General features: G+C 46.0%; 1 long non-coding RNA gene across 1 annotated transcript; it reads left to right on the top strand.

Annotated features, from left to right (window-relative positions):
• Nucleotides 1–3516: 3516 nt before the first annotated feature.
• LOC145421320 (uncharacterized) lies at nt 3517–20559 on the top strand. The gene is made up of 2 exons (XR_013902659.1): nt 3517–3587; nt 19698–20559. It is a non-coding gene; the product is annotated as an uncharacterized LOC145421320 (long non-coding RNA).
• The last annotated feature ends 44 nt before the right edge of the window (nt 20560–20603 follow it).

The raw sequence follows: 20603 nt of genomic DNA, 5'->3' as shown, positions 1-20603 counted from the left end.
CCTCGCTTATTTGGAGGTACTTTGGATTTGATAAAGACAACTTTCTGCAAACACAGCTACTCTGCAAAATTTGCCAAACACTCGTGGCAACCACCAGAGGAAACACGACTAATCTCCACCATCATCTTCAATACAACCAGAGACAACTGTTTGAATAGTTCCAGAAAGATAGGGCTAGCCAAACAAAGGTTGCTAATGTTAAGACAAAGAGCGCAGCAGTCCAACAGCCGTCTCTGTATCAGAGTTTTTCAAGTGGAACTCCTTATGAGAAAACATTGAAGTAGTACAAAGAAATAACAGAGGCCATTACACATTTTTTGACTAAAGACATGATGCCTATGAATACAGTTAGCAGAGAGGGCCTCACCAGTCTGATACATAAAGTGGACCAGAGATAACGCATCCCCTCACAAAACTACTTTTCCCATGTCGCCATTCCACAAATGTGCGAAACATGTTGCAAGTCATGTTTGAACTGAGCCAAGCTGAAAACTACGCAAGCACTAAGACCTATGGTCAAGTCGTACAACGGAACCATATATGAGTTTCACAGTGCACTTCCTCACCGAAGACTTTGAACTGAAAACACAGTGTCTAGCCACTGTGTATTTTCCAGACTCTCACACTAGTGAAAATATAGCCCATGTATTACGTGAGGTGCTAGCCAGCTGGGATCTTAAAGAAGTCCGACAAGTGTGCATCACCACAGACAACGCTGCCAATGTTGCGAGAGCCACGGAGCTAAACAGGTCAGACTTCAGTGTTTTGGACACAGGCTGCACCTAGCAATCAGTAAGTTTTATTCAAGACAAAACTTTTTTTAACTATGAAAATGTGCTGTACGTTACTATCAAATTATTTTTATTAGCTTCAACTTATGTAATGACAATATTGATAAGGATAATGTTACCTTTTTTTTTTAGACAACTTTAGTTATACGTTTCAATTCGTTTTTACAAACAGGTTTTAAACAGTACTGTTTTTTTGTTTCCTCTTCTTTCTCCAGAAAATTCTGTCAAAGATGATGCCGCAATGCCTGAGCCATTGGACTTTGAAAAATGTTAGTTGGACATTTTTGCCACAGCTGGAAAGCAAAGATGGCTCTGAAAAAAGCACAGCAGAAGCTTAACCTGCCAGAGCACACACTCATCACAGAATGCCCAACCAGGTGGGGTTCCAGGCAGAAGATGATCGAGAGAGTCCTGGAGCAGCAGCGGGCCATTTCTGATGTCATCTCAGCAGACAAGAAATCAAGACACTTGATTCCTACTTGGCAGGATCTTGAGGTACTGGAGTCTGTCAACCAGGCATGTTGACAGACTCCTAATGTGGTGAGAGTTACATTAGTGTTTCATATGTAAAACCGGTCCTTCATCTGATGAAGACGTCGGTGCTTGCAGAGAAGTAAGAAGACAGTGATTTGACAAAATGAATTAAGAAGAAAATCCTTGACCACCTGATTACTAAATATGAAAATCCAGAAACCCAGGAACTTCTAGACATGGCATGCTTCATGGATCCCAGATTTAAAGTCAGCTATATCAGCACTGATCGAGTCTCAGACATCAAGACCAGAGTGATGTCAGAAATGGAAGCAGTGGCAGAGAAGGTATTCATGCATGCTTATATATAAAACCTTTCAATTCATATTTAGTCCAAAATGTTTACTTTTCCTGTATTCTGCTCTCTGTTCCAGGAGAGAAGCTCCGCTGAACCAGAGGCCCAGACAAATGATCCACCCAATCCTCCCCTGAAGAATGCAAAAAGGTCACTGGGCAGTTTCTTCAAGGCATCTCCAATCCCTACCTCCTCTTTTATGCATGTTTCATAAGCTGTTGAAGCTGAGCTTAGCAGCCACTTGCTATCAACAGCCATAGACAGTAAGGAAGACCTCTTGGCATGGTGGAAACTCCACCAATTTACATTCCCACAGGTAACCAAGCTTGCAAGGAAGTATCTCTGCATACCTGCAAGTAGCTCACCTTCAGAGAGATTTTTTTAGTACATCAGGAAACATAGTAACATGTCAGCGCACATGTTTAAAACCTTGGAAAGTTAACATGTTGGTTTTTCTTACCAAGAACTTGCCATAAAAAACATCCACTCAGGAAGGATGAATGCAAGATAAAGAAACCTTCTTTTTTCCAAAAAAGTACAAACATACACTACCTACATTGTTCTTAATTGTTGATAATATTAGTCTTGGCCAGTACTACCACAAAGGCAGACAATTGTTCTTTGGTGTGTTTCCACAGCAAACAGGTTCTTACCTATAGTTTAATCTAGTAAAGTTTCCTCTCCAGTTTTGACTTACATCATAACTACTTGGTGAGTGGTAAAATGATGAAGAACTACATTGAGATAATTTGCAGTATAATTTAAGTTATGTTTATTTAAAACTAATTATAGACACCGGAAAGTATATCTTTCAGAATTCAAGCCTCAGAAAATTTTTTATGGGGGCAATGTTTCAATGCTAAAGTGCACTTTGTTGTTACACTGCTAATACAGCAGCTTTCTTTAAATAAAACTGTTGTTAAAACGGAAATTATATATTTGTTTGTTTTTTTGCTATTTATTTTATTGCAAGTCATATTGTTATCACAATATTGATCACAGTAATCGCACATTGCAGGTTTTCCTAATATCGTGCATCCCTACGCACAACCATATCCGCTGCTGTTTAAATGCAAACTTTATTACCTTTTAAAAACATCCATTTGTGTTGTTGCATTTCTCAAGTGTAATCTACATTTTAATGTTAAAGCCTCTAACACAACAAGAAATACCCGTTAATAATGTGATATATTGCTGAATATAGCAATGTATTACATTTGCTGCGGAGGGATATTTAACTTAGTAATAAGCACAAATATTTAGTACAAGTAAAATTACTATGAGCAAGAGTTATGAACCAGACAAACATGTTTTTTGTGCAGAAGAGTGTACATAATTATAGGAGTGCAAAAAAGTTCTTCTAAATAAGCTAAACATTCCATTGTTAGTATGTCATTCTCCTTTACTATTTACTTGATGCATTCTTGGTGCTGTAGAAGTATACTCTTTGCACGTCATCCATAGCATCTGAAGGAAAAAGGAGGTAAAGGAATTAGGTAGGCAATGTTTGTACAATACTTGCACACATGCATTAACATGATGTACTGTAAGCCCAGCCAGACCGGCAGATAATGTTGAGGTGCTTTCCACAGAATTGGTCCTGCCAGATGAAGTGTTCTCTACCTTTTACCATACAGAACCCCATAAAGGACAATTAGGATAAGGGGATGAACGTTTTTAAAGTGGTAGGTAATTTCAAGTGCAATGTTTTTACAGCTCTACAAATATCAGCAGACTTTACTGTATGTGCATTTTGTTGCACAGTGTGTCGCTAGTTAATTGTGCAGCTGCTGTATTTCACAGGAAGATTAAAGAACGAAAGCCAACTTCACTCAGAGAGGGAAAACGATCGGAAAGACAGGCCAGGAGAGGGCGATTAGAGTTTTTATTTAACGTAAGGTGGTGTTTGATAAACTGGAAACCCAAAGCTATTTTTAAATATTTTGAAACATCCTGCAAAACAAACAAAGGTATAATGACTTTGTCTTATTTAACGTTTGCATGAAAAACCTCACTGTTTAGTGCAGGATAAACAAATCCCTTTTCTGTACTGTGATGGATTTAAAATAAAGAAAGGTGTGTTGGACTGATGTTCATGGTCAGTGGTAGGTTATATTAACAGTAGTAAAGATTAATATGACTTCATACACTGAATTCCACCTTCACACCAGCATTATACGGTCTAGTATAACAATAATATGAACCATATACAGTCAGTGTAGAGGATGGAAATCAACTGAGACAACTGAAAAATCAGTTTTTCCTCTCATTTTACTGATTCAAGGTGAATTCATTCATTACAACTACAACCTAGACTTTTAAAATATTTTATATTCTCATGATTATAATTGTATTACAGTAATATAGCACAAGTTTCAGTTACTTTTGCAAAAAAATAGCTGATAGGAACGTCATCAAGAGCTACTTTTTTAACTTTAAATATATTTAAGAGCCTCTACTTTCTCACTTTTAATTTAGTAAAGAAGTTGATTCAATACTTCAACTTTTACCAATCGTAAATTTTAAAACAAGTACCTGTACTTCTACTTAAGTACAGACTGTACTTTTCCTGGTCCTGAAGTACTCAGTGTTGTTTTGTCTCCTTTTCATTTTCTCTTTTTTTGGTGTGTGTGTGACTCGTTTTACTTTCTGTTCCTTTGTTTCCATTATGATTGTCTGCTCTGCCCCTATTCTCTTCAGCTGTCATTTTTTCCACCTGTGTGTCACTCTTTTCATTATCTCAGATAGCTCTCATTGTATTTATAGAACTGTCTTATCAAGATGTCTTTTACTTGTCATTTATCCTCCATACACATCTTCGAATGAACCTCTTAATTTGTCACTTTAAAACCCATGTTGAACAACAGTCTCACGTCAGGCAAGAAGGACAAGTATAACCAGGTGAATCGCTACTGAGCCTCACCTAACCGTTTGGGTGTGTTAATAGTTGCTAATCAAACACAGCATCTTCAGTTTCCCTGAAACTAGAGTTTCGAGGATTTCACTAATAAGAGAAGGTTAATGTGCTTGCAAAAACAAAAACACTCCTTATATATGTTATTTTGTATTACTGTTTTGATTGTTCAGTTCTGAATTTCCCAATCCTAATCAACAATTCATCACTGGGGTCTTGAGAATAATAAAAAAAGAACTTTATAACTAAATATGGACAGGGAGTGCAGAATTATTAGGCAAATGAGTATTTTGTCCACATCATCCTCTTCATGCATGTTGTCTTACTCCAAGCTGTATAGGCTCGAAAGCCTACTACCAATTAAGCATATTAGGTGATGTGCATCTCTGTAATGAGAAGGGGTGTGGTCTAATGACATCAACACCCTATATCAGGTGCGCATAATTATTAGGCAACACCCTTTCCTTTGGCAAAATGGGTCAAAAGAAGGACTTGACAGGCTCAGAAAAGTCAAAAATAGTGAGATATCTTGCAGAGGGATGCAGCAGTCTCAAAATTGCAAAGCTTCTGAAGCGTGATCATCGAACAATCAAGCGTTTCATTCAAAATAATCAACAGGGTCGCAAGAAGCGTGTGGAAAAACCAAAGCGCAAAATAACTGCCCATGAACTGAGAAAAGTCAAGCGTGCAGCTGCCAAGATGCCACTTGCCACCAGTTTGGCCATATTTCAGAGCTGCAAAATCACTGGAGTGCCCAAAAGCACAAGGTGTGCAATACTCAAGAGACATGGCCAAGGTAAGAAAGGCTGAAAGACGACCACCACTGAACAAGACACACAAGCTGAAACATCAAGACTGGGCCAAGAAATATCTCAAGACTGTTTTTTCTAAGGTTTTATGGACTGATGAAATGAGAGTGAGTCTTGATGGGCCAAATGGATGGGCCCGTGGCTGGATTGGTAAAGGGCAGAGAGCTCCAGTCTGACTCAGACACCAGCAATGTGGAGGTGGAGTACTGGTTTGGGCTGGTATCATCAAAGATGAGCTTGTGGGGCCTTTTCAGGTTGAGGATGGAGTCAAGCTCAACTCCCAGTCCTACTGCCAGTTTCTGGAAGACACCTTCTTCAAGCAGTGGTACAGGAAGAAGTCTGCATCCTTCAAGAAAAACATGATTTTCATGCAGGACAATGCTCCATCACACGCGTCCAAGTACTCCACAGCGTGGCTGGCAAGAAAGGGTATAAAAGAAGAAATAAGAAAGAACTAATGACATGGCCTCCTTGTTCACCTGATCTGAACCCCATTGAGAACCTGTGGTCCATCATCAAATGTGAGATTTACAAGGAGGGAAAACAGTACACCTCTCTGAACAGTGTCTGGGAGGCTGTGGTTGCTGCTGCACACAATGTTGATGGTGAACAGATCAAAACACTGACAGAATCCATGGATGGCAGGCTTTTGAGTGTCCTTGCAAAGAAACGTGGCTATATTGGTCGCTGATTTGTTTTTGTTTTGTTTTTGAATGTCAGAAATGTATATTTGTGAATGTGGAGATGTTATATTGGTTTCACTGGTAAAAATAAATAATTGAAATGGGTATATATTTGTTTTTTGTTAAGTTGCCTAATAATTATGCACAGTAATTGTCACGGTTGTTAAAGAGTGGACTCAGGCGCGGAGCTCAGAAATAATGACAGTGCATTTATTTACAGTGCAGCAAGGTGACAACAGTTCAAATGTGTAACAATGGTGATAGAGCGTCCCTCCTTCCGTGTAAGCTCGTGCATGGTAGTGAGTGCCCATCTCTCCTCCAAGTGCTTCCTTAGTGTCCGTAAATCCTCCGTCAATCCCTGGGTGAACACACACACACGACAGCAGAATGAGTACGAAGATCAGACAGTACTTCAATAACGTTAGCGACTCGAAAACACTACCAGGCTTAGTGCAATACTCCAGCGCTGTCTGTCACTCAGCCACACCATTAAGTAGCCCTGCTGAAGATGGTAGTTGATTGGCAGCAGCTGGTGGATTGACTGCAGGTGTGGCAGCTCCGGGCGACAGCACTTCCGGGTCGGAGGTAGCCTGTTGCTAGGTTACCTCCTAACACATCACAGCGGAGCCGGAGGGGAAGACAGCGCGATAGAAGAGACACATACACACGCACACAGATATACACACACTGGCAGGTCGACCGGTCAGGGAGCTGTCAGATCCTGACAGTATCCCCCCTCTAATGGGAGCCACCCGGCGACCTACCAAACTTGTCAGGGTGCCGGCGGCGGAATTCTCTCACCATGGCGTCATCGAGAATTGCAGACCGCGGCACCCAGGAACGCTCTTCCGGACCATAACCGTCCCAATCCACCAAAAACTGAAAGCCCCTACTGCGGCACCGGGCATCCATAATGCGGGTGATGGAGTACGCCGGCGCCGTCGATAATCCGGGCGGGTGGCGGGGGCCCGGGAGGCGGGCACAGCGGGCTGGTCCAAACAGGCCTCACCTGCGAGACATGAAAAACATTGTGAGTTCGCATGTTACGAGGCAGGCTCAACCGAACCGTCACTGGATTCAACACAGTTTGGACAAGAAATGGGCCAATGAACCGAAGAGCAAGCTTCTTAGATTCAGTTCTGAGAGAAACATGCTTGGTCGAGAGCCACACCCGCTGGCCCACCTGGTAGTCCGGTGCCGGGACGCGGCGGCGATCAGCCAGTCTCTTGTTCTGGGCCGCCGTTCTCAAGAGGGCCGCTCTGGCGGCGCGTCACGCTCTCCGACAGCGCCGCATGTGGAGCTGGACGGATGGAACGGCCAATTTTCCCTCAGAGATGGAAAGAAGCGGGGATGGAAAGAAGCGGGGAAAAGAAGCGTCCTTGATAGCCCAAGGACGCCTCGAACGGGGACACACCGGTGGCCGCCGACGTACTGGAGTTGTACGCATATTCCACCCATGCGAGCTGCTCGCTCCACGTTGATTGGTTGGAGGAGATCACACAGCGCAGCATAGCCTCCAGCACCTGATTAGCCCGTTCCGTCTGGCCGTTGGTCTGGGGATGGAAACCCGAGGACAGGCTGTCCTGAGCCCCTAGTTCCGCACAGAACTCCCTCCACACCCGGGACGTGAACTGGGGACCACGATCAGACACGATGTCCCGAGGAATGCCATGGAGCCGAAAAACATGCTGGGTGAGAAGGCGAGCCGTCTCCAGAGCAGAAGGAAGCTGTGGCAGGGCTATAAAGTGGGCAGCCTTGGAAAACCGGTCAACAATAGTGACTACAGCAGTGTTACCTGAGGACGGAGGCAGTCCCGTAACAAAGTCCAGAGCAACATGCGACCAGGGACGCATGGGAACAGGCAAAGGGCGTAGGAGGCCAGCAGGCGGCGAGGTTGGCATCTTGTTCTTAGCACACACAGGACAAGCCGCCACGTACTCCCCAGCATCCTGCAACAGAATGGGCCACCAAAACAAGAAAAGAGACGGTGTGGTTCTTACCCGGATGGCAGGCAAAACGGGAGGTGTGGACGCAGGAACAAACAGCTTGCCCTCCGGGCCCGTGCCAGCATCCAGCTCCTGTCGCTGGGCGTCCCGCACAACCCGCTCAATCTCCCAGGTCAAAGCGCCGATGAAACAAGATGGAGGCAAGATGGGCAAGTCCTTGTCATCGCCCCTGGCCTCAGGCGTAAACTTTCGAGACAGCGCATCAGCCTTGGCGTTGCGAGACCCGGGTCTGTAAGTGATGGTAAGGTCTAAGCGAGCGAAGAACAGGGCCCACCTGGCCTGTCGGGCGTTAAGGCGCTTCGCAGCCTGGAGGTATGCCAAATTTCTGTGGTCTGTCCACACCACCACTGGATACTTGCTCCCCTCCAGCCAGTGACGCCATTCCTCCAGGGCCATTTTAACAGCGAGAAGCTCCCGGTCACCAACATCATAATTCCGCTCTGCGGGCGACAACCGGCGAGAAAAGAAGGCACAGGGATGCATCTTACCGGCCACCCGCTGCGAGAGGACGGCCCCCACCCCTGAGTCGGAAGCATCCACCTCCACGAAGAATGGGAGCTCCAGGTCAGCCTGTACCAGCACAGGCGCAGATGAAAACAGAGCCTTCAGTTGAGCGAAAGCCCGCTGAGCATCCAGAGACCACTGAAACAACAACTTGGGAGAGGTAAGAGCAGTCAGAGGCAAAGCAATCCTGCCAAAGTTGCGAATGAAGCGCCTGTAGAAGTTGGCAAATCCCAGAAATTTTTGCAACTCCCTGCGATTCTTGGGCACTGGCCACTCAACCACCGCCTTGACCTTAGCTGGGTCCGCACGCAGCCGCCCCTGTTCCACCACAAAGCCCAGGAAAGACACAGTTGGAACATGGAACTCACATTTCTCAGCCTTCACAAACAGGCGATTCTCCAATAAGCATGCTCCACATGTTCTGCTGGGCTCCGGGAAAACACAAGGATGTCGTCTAGGTAGACAAAAACACAGTGGTTAATGAGATCACACAGCACATCATTAATCATAGCCTGGAAAACAGCAGGGGCATTCGTGAGCCCAAAAGGCATCACCAGGTACTCGAAATGTCCAAGGTGAGTGTTGAACGCTGTTTTCCATTCATCCCCTTCACGAATCCGCTCCAGGTGGTAAGCATTGCGGAGGTCCAATTTGGAAAAAACCGTGGCGCCCTGGAGGAGCTCAAAGGCGCACGCCAGCAAGGGCAAGGGGTACTTGTTCTTGATCGTGATCTTATTCAAACCCTGGAAATCGATACACGGCCGGAGCGACCTGTCCTTCTTCGCCACAAAGAAAAATCCCGCGCCCAAAGGGGAAGTGGAGGGTCGAATGATGCCGGCCGCCAAGGAGTCATTAATGTACCGTTCCATCAACTCCCGCTCGGGCTTGGAGATGTTATAAAGCCGACTGGTGGGCAAGGGAGCGCCGGGAATCAAATCAATGCCACAGTCGTACCGGCGATGGGGCGGAAGTGAGGAGGCTTTGTCTTTGCTAAAAACCTGGGCCAGGTCATGATACTCAGGCGGAACACCAGACAAATCAGGAGGCGCAACAGGCTCCGCGGAGCCAGTGACCGTCGCACCAAAAGTCGCGGAACGCAAGCACAAAGCGTGACACTGACCGCTCCACCCCGAAATACGGCCCGTGGCCCAGTCGATCTGCGGATTATGTTGTTGCAGCCAGGGATAGCCCAACACAAGGGGAGCATCAGGAGATTTAAAAAGAAACAAACTGAGCTGCTCCGAGTGATTGCCAGAGAGGGTGAGTGTGATGGTTCGAGTGCGGTGAGTGACCGTAGTCAGAGGGCTGCCGTCAAGAGCCGAAACCTGGAGAGGTTCAGGGAGAGAAACAATGGGTACGGCTAATTTATGAGGTAGTGATTCATCCAAAAAACTCTGCTCAGCTCCAGAGTCAATCAGCGCGCAACACGGGTGAGTAAGGGAATGAAAAATCAGCTTGGCCGGACAACTGAGATGGGGAACAGAGTTAGCCGTAGCACCCGCCAGTATCCCCACAGCTACTGGCGGGCGGAGTCTTTTACTCGCTTCGGACAGGTATCAGCCCAGTGTCCCCTTTTCCCACACACGAAGCACTCACCCGTGCGCTGTCTTCTCCTCCGATGGGAAGCACTGAACCGAGCCCGGCCCAGCTGCATCGGCTGTTCCTCATCCTCCGCTGGGTCTTCTTCTTCCTCTCGCCAGTGAGAAGGAAGCAACCCGGTAGGCGCATCGGCGCCCCCTGCCAGCCGTCATCCTTCACCTGCCCATCTCCCAAACTCTCTCATATGATTATCCAGTTGAATGCACATATTAATCAAAGCGCTAAGGGGTTTAGGTAGCTCTTTTGTAGCTAACTCACGTTTGAGTTCTTCGTTTAGGCAGTTCAGGAAGGCTCCCCGGAGTGCGCTTTCTGCCCAGCCCGTCTCCTTGGCCAGGATCCAAAAGTCAATGGAGAAATCCGCGACACTCTTACGTCCCTGCTTTAGGGTAAACAAACGATTAGCAGCGCCATCTGCATCCGTTCCTTTATCAAACACACAGCGGAACTTGATCAGAAAATCCTGGTAGGAGATATTCGGTTGAATATTTAAAACGGCTTGTGCCCATTGCAGCGCCCGGCCAGTCATCAGTTCCACCATAAGCGTGATCTTCACACAATCTGAGCCGTAAGCCTGTGTCTGTTGTCTGAAAATCAATGAACACTGCATCAGAAAGCCTCGACTCTTTGTTATATCTCCATCAAACTTCTCCGGAACCGGTAATGTATGTTCTAGCCTAGGTGGAGGTGGTGGAGGCGAAGAGGGTAGTGGGCAAGCTGCAGCCACACTTACTGATGGAGTGGGTTGTGGATTCTTAGCTGAGGTGCCGGGCGTAACATACCTTGAATGTTTGCAAGCACCTGTCACATCGCTGTTTGTTCCTTCATGATGTGTTTCATCATGCTCTCATGGTGGTCCAAAACTTCGCCCTGAGCAGAGAGCTCTCGCTGAACTGGGTTTGAGTCCACTGAGTCCATGGCTGGCTGGAGTATTCTGTCACGGTTGTTAAAGAGTGGACTCAGGCGCGGAGCTCAGAAATAATGACAGTGCAGCAAGGTGACAACAGTTCAAATGTGCAACAATGGTGATAGTGCGTCCCTCCTTCCGTGTAAGCCTGTGCGTGGTAGTGAGTGCTCGTCTCTTCTCCAAGCGCTTCCTTAGTGTCCGTAAATCCTCCGTCAATCCCTGGGTGAACACACACACACGACAGCAGAATGAGTACGAAGATCAGACAGTACTTCAATAACATTAGCGACTCGAAAACACTACCAGGCTTAGTGCAATACTCCAGCGCTGTCTGTCGCTCAGCCACACCATTAAGTAGCCCTGCTGAAGATGGTAGTTGATTGGCAGCAGCTGGTGGATTGACTGCAGGTGTGGCAGCTTCTGGGTCGGAGGTAGCCTGTTGCTAGGTTACCTCCTAACACATCACAGCAGAGCCGGAGGGGAAGACAGGGCGATAGAAGAGACACATAAACACGCACACAGATATACACACACTGGCAGGTCGACCGGTCAGGGCGCCATCAGATCCTGACAGTAATAGTCGCCTGCACACACAGATATCCCCCTAAAATAGCTAAAACTAAAAACAAACTAAAAACAACTTCCAAAAACATTCAGCTTTGATATTAATGAGTTTTTTGGGTTCATTGAGAACATGGTTGTTGTTCAATAATAAAATTATTCCTCAAAAATACAACTTGCCTAATAATTCTGCACTCCCTGTACGTCATATATACATCTTCTAAAGAATCTGAAAAAATATGAGATATATTATCAAGGACTGCAAGTTCACATATTTGTATACCCACTATTACTGTGAGCATGAAGTCTAAATGTGTAATGATGAAAGAATATGAAAGAAGCTGACGGAATATGCGGTAAACTGATTAAGGTATTGTAAAACATATGCACACATGCATAATTTTAGTGCAAGCCAAACCTGATTGGCAGATGAAGTTGAGGTTCTCCTCACAGGGCTAGTCCTGCCAGAGGAAGTCCGTGCTGGCCAATTTAAGAAATCCATGGACTGTCCAGACATCCAGAACAACTCGTCTGCTCTGAGGGATCTGTTCCTTTCTAGATAATTCCTTGTTAATCAACACAGGAGGTTAAATAACTAACCTTTATGTTAAAGCAGGTTTATCACATTTTCAGTGAAAGCTATAGAAAGTGTCTATTGTGGCCTTTTCCTGTGTGGTAATGGCCACAATGCAAATGAGAAGATACAAGGGCACATAGCTTGTGACTTAAAGACCTTGTCTACTAAGAATGTTTTGACTTGCAAAATTCACTGTTCATGAGAAGAGAGTTGGGTAGGGCCTTTCAGTATCTCCCAGAATCCTGAACCTAGATCGTGAGCCTTCATATTTAACTACTAAACAAATCAACGTTGGGACCTATCCGGTTAGTGTTGCCTGAATAGGGAAAGTATTCATGGATGTGTATGTGGGAATGGCAGAAATACAAATAGGAAAGGACAAGGACGTAGAGACATGTTTCTTAAAGGAATATATTTGCAAAATTTGTACTGACAGCCATTAATTAAAAAAAGAGAGAAGTGCAAGGCACAAGACTTTTCACTTTGCAGTAGAAGCTTGGATGTAGAACTTTAACCTCATTTATGGAAAAAAGGGTGTCTTTTTTGTTTTGTGTTTTTATTTCTAATTTTTAATAATGAAAAAAGGTTTTAGAAACAATGTAAAACTCTTTTTAGAAGATATATTGAAAATTCCACATTTGTAGCTCTCAAAAAAACTCAACGTGGCAAATGTAAGGGCACATGCATGCAGATGGTCGTAGCTGCAGACAGCTAAAACCATTCTTACAGAAGTAAGTATCAGGGTCAACTGTACTAGGGGGGGTCACGGACTCAGATCCCACCACCCTTTAGTTGTTCAGGGCAACCTGTGCACCTCTTCACCCCTACATAGCGGGGCTAGTAGCCCCTCACAAGTGGCGTCACGAACAGGATCAACTTATTGGCTTGGGGTTGTTACACTGTGATAAAGAATAGAGCTGAAGAAGGCTAAGGTAAAGATGTCTGAACTAGAAGATTTGAAAAAGAGCTTTGATGAACTACAGGCTAGGCTTCCAAGTGCTGGCCGAGGCGACGAGAGAAGTGGGGATGCCAAGGGGACCATTAGTCGCCAACATACTCGCAAAGACCATTGGTGGAAAAATTCCCCTCAGAGTGATGAATACAAGTAGGAAAGCTTGTAGGGGGCAGAGCTGGGATCAGTTGGAGGCAGCACAGAAAGATGACCCCATTGTTAGGTCGGTTTACCAAGTGGTTGAGAAGGGCACTGGAATGAGCCATGCTGAACTGTGCATGTCAACACCTGGTACAAGGCGAGTTTACCATCAGCTTTACCGCCTTAGGCTTTATAAAGGTGTGCTGTATAGGCATGTTAGAGACCCCCATGATGGGGAAGAGATCAGGCAGCTCATTGTCCCATAGACCTTGCAACATAAAGTATATGAAAGCCATCATAAGCATGGGGGACATTTCAGTGCAAAGAGTACCCTCAGAATGATGAGGAGGAGCTATTACTGGCCCACAATGAGCAAAGATGTGCGGGGCTGGGTCAGCGATCACCACAAGAACCTAAGGCCAGCTGTAGAGGTAGCAGACTCAGCTGCACAGGGTGCCTCCAAGAAAGGGAAGAGAATCTATGATCGAAAGTGCCACGGCGCTCTGCTCTGGTCAGGTGACCGGGTTCTGTTGCACAGGTGACCGGGTTCTGTTGGTGGTGAAGCAGAACCACCCCGACATTCCTGTGTTCACAATCAAACCAGAGAGAGGTGGCTCAGTGAAGGTCATACATAGAGATCAGCTCAAGTTGTGCGCTTTTCGTCCCCTTTCTTTCGGCGTGGTCTGTGGTGCCGTGTGGACGCACCTGCACGGCATCTTCAGATCACGCCCGCGGTGTTAAAACTCAGGGGTTAGTGTTTTTGTGGTGTGACGCAAATCAATAAAATGGCTCAAAACTGTGACCCGTGGACTTGCCGTGCCTTATTCACACCACACTGGTGCCGAAACCCAGGACGCGGCACGACGGGTGCACGCCAGAGCCAGGAAAGGGGGGGGGGGATCTGGCCCAGATCATATACGAAATGGTGGCCATCCAGTGGGAGCAGGCGTCGCCAGCAGGAAGAGCTGCGGGACCAGACCAAGATCACTTAAAAAGGATTGGGGGTCTGGCGGCACTGCTCTGGGCCTGCGCCAACCCCACAGGGGTGTCCCGAGGGTGGTGAAGTAGTGGAGGAGCCATGTGAGGCACTTCAGCAGCCGGAGGTGGTAGACAAGGGGCTAGACGGTCCGCGCCGGCCGGAGGAGGGGGAGCAGCCAGGAGAAGGGCTGCTCCTGCCGGGAGCAGTGGAGGAGCTGCTCCAGTTGGAGGTGGCGCACGAGGCATGCGAGGGTCTACACCTGCCAGAGGTAGAGGAGCCGCTGCGGGAAGGGCTGCTTCAGCAGGGAGCGGTGGATGAGGTGCGAGGGGGTCCATGCCTGCTGGGTGAGGAACCGCTACATGAGTGGCTACTCCAGCCGGGAGCGGTAGAGGAGCCGCTCCAGCCAGAGACGATGGAGGAGCCGCGCGGGGGCACGGCGGTCCCCGTGTCAGGGGTACCTGCGCGACCTGGGGTCCCGGAACAACGGACGCCGGTCCAGCCGGCAGTGAATAGGTGTTCACGGCTGTGTCTGCACGGTCGTGCCGGTTCGCCAGGTGGCCGGCCTCCGGACCAGCGTTGCCATCACCGCTAGAGACTTGGGCGGCCTCCACAAGAGACACTGCCTTGTTATCGGGTTGGAGGGCGGTGGGGTAGTAGGTTGATGGTGGCAGTGACTTCGTGGACAGCCAACAAGTCTACTCAGTCTACTCTCCACTTCTGTATCACAGAATGGGTACAGCACCCATCAGACCAGATTCCACTTCTGCACCCATCAACACCTTTAGTGTCAGAGTTTGCAGGGTGATCAGGAGAAGTGGAGACACATGAGGACACAGCTGACTCGAATGAAACATAATGACAACACAGGGGAGAGTAACACTGGACACACTAAGATGAGACACGGACCTTCAAAGTAAAACCCTGAAACATGACAGGACTAGACTCTGAACTAAACCTAAAAACAAACTCTTAACCAGAATAACACTGAAACTTGGGATTATAATATTCCAAACAGGACAACTAAAGAATCAGAAAATAAACCATAATACAGAAAAAAAAAACACCAAAATACAAGAAACAGAAAATGCTGGGTCAAAATAGCCCAAAACCATGTCATTTAGAGGTTATCCCGAATTGATTGCCAAGCAGTGACTGTACTGTTTGTCTGTTTAAAGCCATGTTTTCAAGCGGCTCAACTAAATTGTTGAAAAAAACAAACAGACATGAATCAGTAACAAGCAGATGTGTTTCAGTAGATCAGATCCAATCACTTAAAAGGTCACACACTGGACCTCGTCATGTCTCACGGCCTGAGTATCCACGTCTCTGAAATCTGTGAGAGTGCGTGTATCTCTGATCACCTTCCTGTTCTGTTTTCTGCCACTGCAGATTGTTCTGTTGCTGCAGTTAAAGCTCCTTCACGCCGCCACCGGATCATCAATACCCATGTACCATCCCAGTTCTCTGCTGCTTTCAACAACTCTGAGCTCTCCACGGTGGACTGGATTGACTCCCTGTGTGCAGAAGATTTAACTGCTCTTTTCAACTCAACATGCACTTCTATTCTGGACTCCATCGCTCCCCTAAAATCACTCCGTCCCAAACCCTGGATTACAGACTCTGTTCGTGCTCTCAGGCGCTCCTGCAGGTGTGCTGAGAGAAAGTGGAAAAAGGACAAGCTGCAAATCTCCTTCAATATCCTGAGAGACTCTCTTTTAACTTATCAGAAAGCTGCTAAAGAGGCTAAGTCCTCCTACATATCTAACCTGGTCAGCAGTAATGTCCATAAACCTCAGACTCTGTTTCTGTCATGGGTCGCTGTGTGGCAAGCAGGAGGAGGACCCAAATGCAAAACTCACAGACACGGGGATGAACTCGAGAAACACAGCTTTAATGCTGGCACGGCAGAACACAGGAAATACAAAACTAAACTGGGGAAAGTAAACCAACACTCGCAGGTAGACACAGGAAGATCCACACAACATGAGGGAGAACGCGACACAGCACTGAGGGAGACGCAGACATAAATACACCAAGGGTTAACGAGCGGAGTGGGAGCACATGGGGAACACAGGTGACACTGATAATAATCACGAGACATGGCAGGAGTGAACACAACACTGGCGGGGAGACGGGCGAGGCGAAACAGGAAGTACAGAGGTTCAGACAGGAGGAGAGAGAGCACGAGTAGAACACCAACATAACGGGCAGGGGAGACACGGAATAAACACGAAAGGGGACGAGGGCTCATGAATACACAGAGGGGCACACAGGGGGTAGAGTCATAAAGGGAAAGCACTCAGGGAACACCACAACAGGGCAACTCAGGAAACAGAGCCTAAACAGGGAACTGAATACAAAGATACATGAGAACTAAGAATACTGGGCCAACATGGCCCAGGACTGTGACAGCTTCGTGTTTTAAACTCCATTGTTAATCCTCATATGTCCACCTGCCTCACACCTCCTGCCACCCTCTGCAATGACTTTTTATATTTCTTTGTTAATAAGATTTCCTCCCTGCAGTCTGTCATTCCACCTCCACTTTTCAACCCCTGTGTTTCTCCCTCGTGCCACTCTGCCTTTAACCAGTTTGAGCTAATCTCTCTTTCTCAGCTGCATGAAACAGTCTGCAAGGTCAAGTCTACCAACTGTTCCACTGACGCTATTCCCTCTCGTCTTCTGAAGCAGGTCCTGGACTCAGTTGGACCTGTCCTTCTGGTCCTGATCAATGCCTGTCTCAGCTCTGGTTGTTTCCCAACACTTTTTAAGCATGCAGTTGTTCAACCTCTTCTCAAAAAGCCTAATCTGGATCCATCTATACTCTCCAATTATAGGCCCATTTCCAATCTGCCCTTTCTGTCCAAAGTACTGGAACGAGTTGTCCTCAGGCAGCTCCAGTCATTTTTAGACAACAACAGTCTCTATGAGAAGTTTCAGTCTGGCTTTAGAGCTCGTCACAGCACTGAAACCGCCTTACTGAGAGTTTTTAATGATTTGCTTTTAACTGTAGACTCTGGTTGTGCTGCTGTCCTAGTAACCTTAGACCTGACAGCAGCCTTCGACACTGTTGATCACAACATACTGTTATCCCGCCTAGAACACTGTGTCGGTTTGAAAGGTACTGTTTTAAAGTTTTTCCAGTCCTATCTGGATAACAGGAGTTTTTCTGTTCACCTCGGTGAACTGTCATCTCCCAGAGCTCCTTTAACTTGTGGTGTACCTCAGGGGTCCATTCTAGGCCCCCTGCTGTTTATTCTGTATTTGCTCCCTCTGGGCGATGTGCTGCGCAAACATAATGTGTCCTTCCACACCTTTGCTGATGACATTCAGATCTACCTCCCTCTGAGGTTAGACTGTAAGGACTCTCTGCAGCCGTTATTCTCCTGTTTGTCTGACATTAAGACTTGGATGGCTCTTAACTTTCTACATCTAAATGAAAGTAAAACTGAAGTCATTGTGTTTGGGCTTCCTAAAGACCCCGACCTTTCCTTTGACTTTATGGGACCCCTAACTTCCGAATGTACTTCCTCCATTAAGAGCCTCGGTGTTACTTTTGACAGTGCTTTTAAATTTGATAAACAAATCAGCTCCGTAGTCAAGGGATCTTTTTATCATCTACGGATTTTAGCTAAAGTCAAGTCCTACCTGTCCAGGAACGATCTAGAAAGGGTGGTCCATGCTTTTATTACTTCACGGCTGGACTACTGTAACTCCCTTTATGCTGGTTTAGATCGTTCGTGTCTGCATCACCTCCAACTGGTGCAGAACGCTGCTGCTCGCATGCTGACCGGTTCCAAAAAGAGAGACCACATCACTCCGGTCCTCTGCTCTCTCCACTGGCTCCCAGTTGCTTTTAGGATTGATTTTAAAATTTTACTGCTGGTTTTTAAGGTTCTTAACGGTACTGCACCTCCTTACCTGGCAGAGCTTCTTAGCATTTACCGCCCCAGGAGATCTTTGAGGTCAGCAGACCTGATGCTTTTAGATGTTCCCAGGTACAGACTAAAGACTAGGGGAGAGAGGGCTTTTGCTGTGGCTGCACCCAGACTGTGGAACAGTTTACCTCCTCACATCAGATTCTCCACAAGCCTTGGAACTTTTAAAACTGCTCTTAAAACTCACCTCTTCTCATTGGCTTTTAGCAAGGTTTAACTTATTGTTTTAATTTATTGTTTTATCAGTGAGGTGTTTTATGTACTTGTGTTTTATTGTATTTTATATTTGTATTTTATTGTACAGCACTTTGGTCAGCCTCGGTTGTTTTTAAATGTGCTTTATAAATAAACTTGACTTGACTTGACTTGACTACCTGCTGGGGCAGCATACACCTCAACTTCACACAGGATTTGTGTCATCTTCTGTCCAGGAAGAAACACGTTCACAAAGCGACCCTCCATCCTGCCTCCATCACACTGGAATGTGTAGGTTTTACCCGCTTTGATATGTGAGATAGAAGCACACCTGACACCAATGGAAAGGGTACGTCAATATTATATTAATATAATGTATAGTGTGTCATGAAAAGGCTGTCAAACAAATTTCTGAAAATAAAAAAACTACAGTTCTGTCTTTGTGCTTTTTTTGATCGTGTATGGCCAACGTTGACACAAATGTCAGTCTGGACCAAAATGTAAGTTTCTGACAGATAGTCATAGTCATGGTCCTAGGTCCTTCAGCCCAAGTTTATTTCCTCATTTATTACATATTTCATCTATCCTTCTTTAGTATTGTTTTGTTTTATTTTGCTCTGTTTTGTTCCTAGTTCCCAATTGCTTTAGAATCTAGTTCCCTCTCAGTTGCACCCTCTTGTGTTACTCCTTGTGTATTAAGCTCATTCTTGCATTTGTGTTTTCCGTATTTAGTTATCTCACTTTTTATTCTACTTTTCTTCTTTTCTTCTGCTTTTTATTTTTGATAGTAATTGCTCCTTGTAATTTTTTATTTTTGATAGTAATTGCTCCTTGTAATTTTGCTTGACTTCCCTTGTCTCCTCCTCTGTGATTTTTTTCAGGTGTGTCTTGTTCACCCCAGCTGTTTCCACTTCCAGAGGTTTAAAGTGCTAGTGTGTTTCTAAATAATTTAAAGGCTTTAGTAAGTTTATACTTTTCAGTTTCCTTTTTGAACCTTTTGTTTCACCTTTTTAGAATTGCTAAAATGTTAATTAATAGCTCACTTTGACATTAAAATGGTCTGCCAACGCATGGCTGCATTTGGGTCCTCCTTTTTACGATCTAAAGCATTAATAGTTTTTTTTCAAAATGGATCACAGACAGGTTTTTTTGATAGTAGCTAGCTGGTATCCCTGTCAAAGGGTAATTTAAGTGCCATGTTGGGGACAATACATGTCTTGTAAACTTTGAACTCTCGCTATTCTGAAATGACTTTCACAATAAAAGTAGTCTAATACAAATTCTCATCATTGTTGTTGTTGTTTCCATTGTTCTCCAGCACTCTGGCATAGACCTTCCCATGAAGGCTGAGGAGTGTGATTCCCCTATAGCTGGAACACACTGGTCCCCTCTCTTAAAGATGGAAACCACCACCCCAGTCTGCCAATCCAGGAGTACTACCCCTGATCACCACGCAACATTGTAGAGGCGTGTCAACCAAGACAGCCGTACAACTTCCAGAGCCTTCAGGAACTCAGGGCTGACCTCATCCACCCTAGGGGCTCGGCAACAAAGGAGTTGTTTAACTCATCCCCAGACTCTGCTTCCTCCACAGAAGACCTGCCAGTGGGATTAAGGAGGTCCTTAAAGTATTCCTTCCACCGCCCGACAATTTTCTCAGTCGAAGTCAGCAGTGCTACACCCACGCTATACACAGTGCAGATAGCACACCACTTTCCCCTCCTGAGTCACCTGAAGGTTTGCCAGAATCTCTTCGAGGTAGTCCGAAAGTCTTTTTCTATGGTCTCTCTGCCACTCCTCCCACACCCGAGTTTTTGCTTCAGCCACTACCTGCGCCGCGTTCCACTTGGCCTGTTGGTACTATATCAGCTGCCTTCGAAGTCCCACAGACTAACCAAACCCGATAAGACTCCTTCTTCAACCTGGTGGCTCCCCTCACCTCTGGTGTCCACCATTTGATTCAGGGGTTACCACCATGACAGGCGCCAACCACCGTGCGGCTGCAACTTAGGGCAATGGCTTGAGCAATACAGATGCTGAACATGGTCCATTCAGACTCAGTGTCCAGCACACCCTCACTACACGTTTACAACCCTAAGAAAGATAATCACTGTAAAATGCATGCACTGTATTTTGTGATAATCACAATGACCCCCAAATTAAACCTTGATTTGTTTGTTCTTTGGTATTTGATGTGGTTACCCTAAAGCGTGTCTGCTTGTAA

The sequence above is a fragment of the Astatotilapia calliptera genome, chromosome 3, assembly GCF_964374335.1.
Source record: "Astatotilapia calliptera chromosome 3, fAstCal68.1, whole genome shotgun sequence".
In the NCBI taxonomy this organism is placed as follows: domain Eukaryota; kingdom Metazoa; phylum Chordata; class Actinopteri; order Cichliformes; family Cichlidae; genus Astatotilapia; species Astatotilapia calliptera.
This window is presented reverse-complemented; position numbering and strand designations above follow the sequence as displayed.